This window comes from Pan paniscus, chromosome 8 (genome assembly GCF_029289425.2).
Source record: "Pan paniscus chromosome 8, NHGRI_mPanPan1-v2.0_pri, whole genome shotgun sequence".
NCBI lineage: Eukaryota > Metazoa > Chordata > Mammalia > Primates > Hominidae > Pan > Pan paniscus.
Window position 1 is genome coordinate 35103787 of NC_073257.2, and position 7418 is coordinate 35111204.

A 7418-nucleotide genomic window follows, 5' to 3' on the forward strand; every position below is an offset into this window, starting at 1 on the left:
CTGTCAGACCCACCAAGTTATAAAGTTGGGTGGGCCTGGTGGCAACTTATCACAAAATGGAAGTGGCAGATACAGGATTGGGCATGAGCTGGGCCAGAGGACACAAGTAAGTTGTACCAGTTGGTGGCCCAGACCTGCATGTCATCCACTCCTGTTGCACTGGTGTTTATAACTATGGTGTTCACAACTATCTCAGCTCATAACCACGGCTGCAAGGAGGTGTCCCTTGTGGCCAGCTGATGGAGGAAGAAAAGTGCTGACCTTCATTCATAGCTGGCTGGCTCAGCATAAGAGTGCAAGCCAAAAATGGATGCTGCTGCACTACAGCCCTACTTAGGGTGATCTTAAAAGAGGGTGGTGAGGGAGAAATCCTTCCAATAGGCAAAGTTCCACAGGATGCACTTGGTCATCCACTTTGTGTGAAAAGAAGAGTGGTTCAAGGTAAAGAACATATGCAGGCTCATGGACAGTGGTGAATGGGGTGGTAGTTTGGTCAGGGGCTTAGAAGCAGAAGGATTGGTATGGATATAAGGTGTGAAGAACTTTGTGTCATATGTTAATGCACATCAAAGCAGCCACTACCAAAAGGCACTAAACAACATTCATGACTCAGCCATGCATGCAGCAGCCTCTCTCGTTGGCTACTGTAGTGCTGGCATAATGGGCACATAAATGGAGTGAGTAGCCATGGTGGCAGGGATGGTGGCTATGAATAGATCCAACAGCATGGACTTCCATTCACCAAATCTGATCCAGCTACTGCCACTGCTGCTGCCAAATGTCTAACCTGTCAATAACAGAAACCCCAATGTAGTATCCCTCAAAGAGACCAACCAAGCATTTGGAGGTAAGTTGACTTCAACTTCTTCCACCCTGGAAAGGGCAAGAATTCATCTTGATTGGGATTGTTGTATATTCTGGCATGAATTTGCCTTTCCTATCCATAGGACCTCAGCCAGTATTACTACCCAAGGACTTAAGAATGCTTGATCCACTGGTATTAGATTCCATATGATACTGCCTTGGGTCAGAGTCCACTGGTCCTATCACACATATTGCACCATTCCTGAGCTACTGGTATGATAGAATGGTGGACTGTCCTCTTAAAGATGCAACTGAGGCTCCAGCTTGGAGAAGATACCCCCACAAGGTTGAGATACCACCCTAAATCAATGCCATTATATGGTGCTATGTCCCCAGTAGGTAGAATACATAGGTCCAGAAACTACAGGAAGAAGGGGGAAGTAGGCATGGCTCTGCTTACTGTCATTCCCAGCGGTACATTTGGGGAATTTGTGCTTCCTGTCCCCAAAACTTTAGATTCTGTGGGTCAAGTGTTCTTGGCTTTCACTGGGGTAATACTTCATCAGTGGACACAAAGTCCCATTGTACTTCACACTACAGCTGCCACTCAGTCACTTCAGTCTCCTTATGCCAAGAGACCAGTGGAAAAAGAGTCACTAAACTAGCAAGACCATTGACCCTGATCATCAGGAGGAGGTAGAACTTTGTCACAGAACACAGGGAAGAATGTTTGGCACACAGGTGATCTGATGGGATGTTTCCTGATGCTCTCATATCTAGTTTTAACAGTAAGCAGACAAGAACAGAAGCTATGGCTGGGATAGACATGGGGACCAGGGACTCAGAATCTTGGAGACAAGGGTCTGGGTCACCCCATCAGACAGTCTGCCTAGACCACATGGCTGCTGGCAGTGGCTGAGGCAATTCTAGAATGAGGACAGGGTAGAGAAGAGGGTGAAATGTCAGTTACCTCAGTCTTGAGATCTATTGCAGCTGCACTGACTATAGTTTGCTGATTAACCTTATAAGTTTCCCCAGTAATAAAGGCCAATGAGAATCCTGGAATTGTTGAGTACTGGGTGGATGAACTTACCCCAAGCGGCAAGTGGATCTGAGTAGCACAAAGGGTGGCCCATAATACTCTAGCGCTCCACCCATATCTCCTCTTTAGGACCAAGGGCCAACAAACCCATCCTCCAACTGCTGTGATTTGTGGTCACACGTGTTATATCCTTACCCACAAGTATGAGCTGAATTAAATCCTCAACCCACAACCAGAATGAGTCTTAATAATTTGCTAAATCTTAAAATTGACACCTTAATTTGAGCACCCCCACCCCAAATTTGAGAACACATAGGCAACTGGTTCAAACTGGAATCCAACCAAACCAGAACATCAAATTTTCTCAGATGTGAATCCAACCCAGAAGTTCAGACACTTCGCATATATAGCCCGGGTAGACTCTCTGTGGCCTTAGCAGTCCTTGCTAATTAGAAGTTCCTGTATTGCCTCTGGGAGCTTAGCTGCCAAGCATCTTCCCAGTTGTGCTCCCAAATGAAGGTAAGGTAAATGGCTAGAATTTTTAAAAATTAACTTATGCTCAGTTATCTATTTGGTTCAGAGGTGAAAGAAAACATTAGTGGTTTTTCAAAAGGTAATTCCACACCCAGCACCATCATACCCTCCAAGTTACATGGTAAAAATAAATGATGCCTGTCTGTGGTTAATTGTGAAGCCATCTCAGTTCTTATCTGATGTAGCCTAATGAAGGCTCTGAATACCAAGAGTGAAATCTTAACCTTAACAAATGACCTTGCCTCACAGTTAAGGCACAATTTTTAGGTTTCTCATCCAAGGCCGGGGTGGGGGGGATTTAAAAATCAGTATTCATATGAAAAATTATTCTTAGAAGCCCTTAAGATTGTTGCTCACACAAGAGATGCAGGTCTATGTTTATGCACCATGAGAACGGGAACCATGCTTGATTCATCTTTGTGTCCAGCACAACACTTAGCATAGTTGCCTAGTGCGCAGCAGGAGATCAAGAAATAATTATTGAATAAATGAATGAGGCTGCAAAGTTCCATGAGCCATCCTGGTTGCTGGCAACCCTTGAGGGGAATTTGGGCAAGACACTTTAAAAGTGTAGCTTGCCCAAGTAAGAAAAGGCTCTTTTCAAGATCTACTCTGTCAGGACCGCTGTCACTTTGTTTTCATTGGGCATGGGAATCTGGCTCTACCATCCTCCACACCTGCTCAACTCAGGTTAACGGTATCTGAGGTAGTTCTTCTTAGAACTTTAAAATGGTAGCAAAAAGACCAGTTTAGAAGGAATGAACCACATTGTAGGATGATTTTCTGAGTTTATTTAACAGCTTGAGCTTGAATACATACTGTGCGCACGTGTGTGTGTGTGTGTGTATGTGAGTGCATGTGTATATGTGCCAGTCAGATTCTCCCAGGAATTTTAGATTTGCGCAGAGAGACAGTGGTTGGGAGTTGGTAGCTAAATCATTAATGACAGCGAACCCTTTGGAGGCACTTGTGATTTTCAGCCTCTGAGGTCCTGGGAACTGCCCTGGGCTACTTCTCCCTGAGGGAGGTTAAGTTGTTCAACTCTTCCTTGTAAGACGCTTCCCTCCAGTAAATTTACTCTTTTACCTATATTCTTTCCAACTGGTTTTTGTTATCTGCAAATGGAAGAAAGGCATTTTGGAGAAATCTGTGGATCTGAGCTGGGCTCTGGAAGAATGGTGGGGTGGAGGAAGGAGAGCTAAGTGGAGAGGTCAGGGGAAGGCTCTTAAGGCAATCAATCACCTTTCTGCCCTGAGTCAGCTATGGACAAGAGGCTGCCAAGCACAGAGTTGACTCAGCAGAGGACTGCAAGGGGCCACCCTGAGTGAGGCTGGTTTTTAAATACTCATTTCAAAAGCAATTGAATGCTCTCTTTCCCCTCTCCTGTGCTTAGGTATGTCTTCTACAGTTCTTGTTCCAATCACTTGAACTCCTTTGTGTCTCCTGCCTCTGCTTCTTCCAAGGCACCTACTAATGTCCAATGAGGCCACAGGGTCTTCTCTTTGATCCCAGGATATTTCTGTGAATTATTAGCCTTTTTATTGAACCTAAGGAAGGAATTCAAATGGTGATTTAATTCATGCCTTTCTCCCCTCCTGCCCCTTCCCAAGTATCCCATTGTGGGAATTTTGGAGACAAACCCTGCCTCTGATTCAAGCCATGTATGTAAATGAATTTATTGGATGCCACTGAGAAGGCTACATTAGGAAAGGGAAGAGAGTTGTGAATTTAAGAAAAACTACAACAAATCTATGCGGGAGGAGGGAAGGAAAAAAGGAGGAATTTGGACCATTTATTTGCAGCATGTCTTACTGACAGTTAAATACAGTGGTTTGTTCTGTTTTCTGCCACTCGAGGGTTATTTAATTAAATTCATGACCTAGGATACTAACCAGCCCCACATCTAAAATAATTGCTTCTCTGTTGGTGAGATGTAAAGCCGGGATTGATTTTCCCCTGGCCGATAGCTCTCCTTTCTGACTCATGAATGTCATCTCCACTCCCTGCCCCACGTAATTTGATCTCTGTATTTGATCCCTATTTAGTAGTACACTTCGCCAAACAGATGTCTGAGTAATTAAAATCCCACATGGGCACACTCGTCAGTGAGTTACATCTATTTAATAGTCAGCTTAGAAACTTTTCACCCTTTGGCTTTTCTCCCATCCTGGTGTCATATGTCAGTAGCCTTTAGCAGGATTTAACTGTTAGAGTTCAAACCTGCTGTTTGTTTTCTTGCATTCATAGACACTCTCTTTTTGTTTTTTGACTGCATTTTCTTCACAAGTCCCTGGTCTCTTTCTCCTTCAGCTCACCTGGATTTTCTCTATGGTTTTACGCCAGCATTCAAATTCTCATTGGATGAGTCATCCTATATTTCATTCATGCCAACACTGGCAATTAAAAAAAAAAAACAGAACAATGTTGTTATAACCATGGATTAAGAGTGCCTTTTTTTTTCCCCCTGGAGGCATAGCCAAAATATTTCAGTCTGAACAATCCTCCAATTTTTTTTAAAACTATTTGAGATCACATACTGAAAACCTGTTTGGTTGCTACAGGTCACTGAAGGATTTTGATGGGACAGAATTATAGAAGGAAAGAATACGTATTTGAAGAAGGCAAGGAAGGTCAAGAAGGGCTGATTATAGGAAATGTGTTCACTTTTGAGAGAGGATTTAGATGGACACTTATTAAAAAATGTTGAATTGAATACGAATACCACACAGACAAGGTTCTTATGATAAATCCTATGCTACCAAGTAACATTTCATCCAACTTGAGAATGCTGTCATTTACGGTAGATAAAAGAATTTCCCTTACAGTTGATGATGCATATTGATTTTAAATTCCAAAGAACTAAACATTGTGAACTAAGTGTAGAATATATATGCATCTGTTCTGATACCCGTCAAACTGGACTTAAACAAAATCCGATAAATGAGGAGGTCATAAGTCATAGCAAAAGGATTCTTTATTTTCCTACTTTTAAACAGATTGAGTGCTAGTGCGTTTAGCATGAATCATTTTATAAAAGTAAGTTTCTCAGAACGTGCATGTTTCTTGTGAAGTTCCTTTGTACTCACAGTATTTCAGAATAAAAAAAAATGTGATCGAAAAAACAAGCAACAAGTTCAGAGGTTAACGGATGTTGTTTTAGTTCTATGTGAACAAATTCTAAAAGTATTTGTACAAACTTTATTACCATGATGGTATTTAAAAGCTAGGTGAAAATCCTATTGCTCAGTGGGAACTTCATCTTAGTGGTTTGTACACAACTTCTGGTCTTGTTATCTAAACTAACAAAGGTCATGTAAATAAACAGACATAAATTAACAGCATGATTCTTAAACAGTGACATGGACTAGGACTTAGTATTTCAGGAAGGTAGATAGCTTCCAAATAATGGAAATGTTATGGGTGTGATTTTTCTCAATGTTTATTATCTAGTATTATTAAACCCCTTGCTGGCTCATGAACTGGTATGATTTTCATTCTTGCTGTGCTCAGGATAACCTTCCCCTGCCTGTTCCCCAGCTCCCTTCCCTTCAATGCAGCTTGTGTTTAATCTATTTAAAGTTCAGGGCACTTTCTTTTTCTGTGATTCAAGCTTTTTAAGCCTTGTTTTCCCTCCAGTCATTCCTTACCACGTGTCTATCCATGCCCTGCTGTCTGTCTCTTTCAGATATTTTTTTTAAAAGGTGATTAATTCCAATAACACATTTCTAGCTTCCCGTTGTCTTAGTGTAAATTGGGGAGAATATTTCCTGACCTCATCACAAAGAAGTTGTGAAGGTCAAATGAGCTCTTGTGTATGAAAGGGCTTTGTACATAGCTACTGGCTTCACGTAGCCAAGGAGCTTCTGCTCCAGCCCCAGCTACCTGCCTGGCTCAAATACAGCTTATACCACTTGCTAGCTGTGTGAACTTCAGCAAGCTATGTAACTTTTCTGTGGAACTTCAGTTCCATAAAGTGGAAAATGGGGATCATAAATGTACTTAAATCCTGGGGTTGTTTGGTGATGGTTATGTGAGAGGATTCATGCATATTATGAGGTCAGAACATGATTAGGACAGTTTCAGTTTTAAGCCCCCAGTAAGTGCTAGTACAAGTGCAGGGATCAGACGGTGTTTCCCCCTTGAAGTCGGTGTACCTCCTCACAGGCTCATCTCTCTCTAGCTCGAGGCGAAAGCTACGTTGTATCCCTTGGGCGTGGTCTGTCACAACTAAGGATGAGGGCGGGTGTAGGGATCCTGGCTGAGCACATGTCTTTTGAGGATTGCCAGGTACTTTTAACTGCTGTTTCTCTTTCTCTAAATAGTGTTCACTTGGCTTGGATTCTCCTTTAATGACTTTATTTCGAATGACTTGTTTATGTCAACTTTTTTCAGTTTGCTGCCTACTTATGCTTAAAGCCACAAAAATACCTCCTTCCTAATCTGGAAAATGGGAATAGTAAGAGTATCTACCCCTGGGGTTGTAATGAGATCAACTGAACTTCTTCCAAAGGATATAAGGAAGTATAATATTCCAGGAAGCTTTTGAAAAATAAACTGGAGAAGAAAGCATTTCCAAATGTTACCTTGAACACAGGAAATGAGGTGAGAAGAAACAAAACAAAACATACAATAAAAACCTAACATTCTAAAAATTCAGTAAGTTAGTGATTCTTCCAAATGAGCTCTCCTCTCAAAGTGGTTCTCTGAATTTAAGCTCAATGATGCTGTTGTTGCCCAAAAGGTTTTGGGATTTCTTCTTTCAAAAGGGTTGTTAAGGACCTGTATGTAAATACTAACTCTTCCACTTTATGATAGTCATGACAAATATCTTTCTACTTCACAACTTCTAATTTGATATTGTTATAATTTTTGGTATACAGATGCTTTAAATGATTATTGCAGATAAATCTATGAGTTCTTCCATTGTTTTGTGGTTAGTTCTTTCCCATCCCAAAATCACTTAGCTATCCATTTAGATTTTTTTTTTACTTCTTTTATAGTTCAGTTTTCACATTTATCTTTTTATCTGGAAAGTATT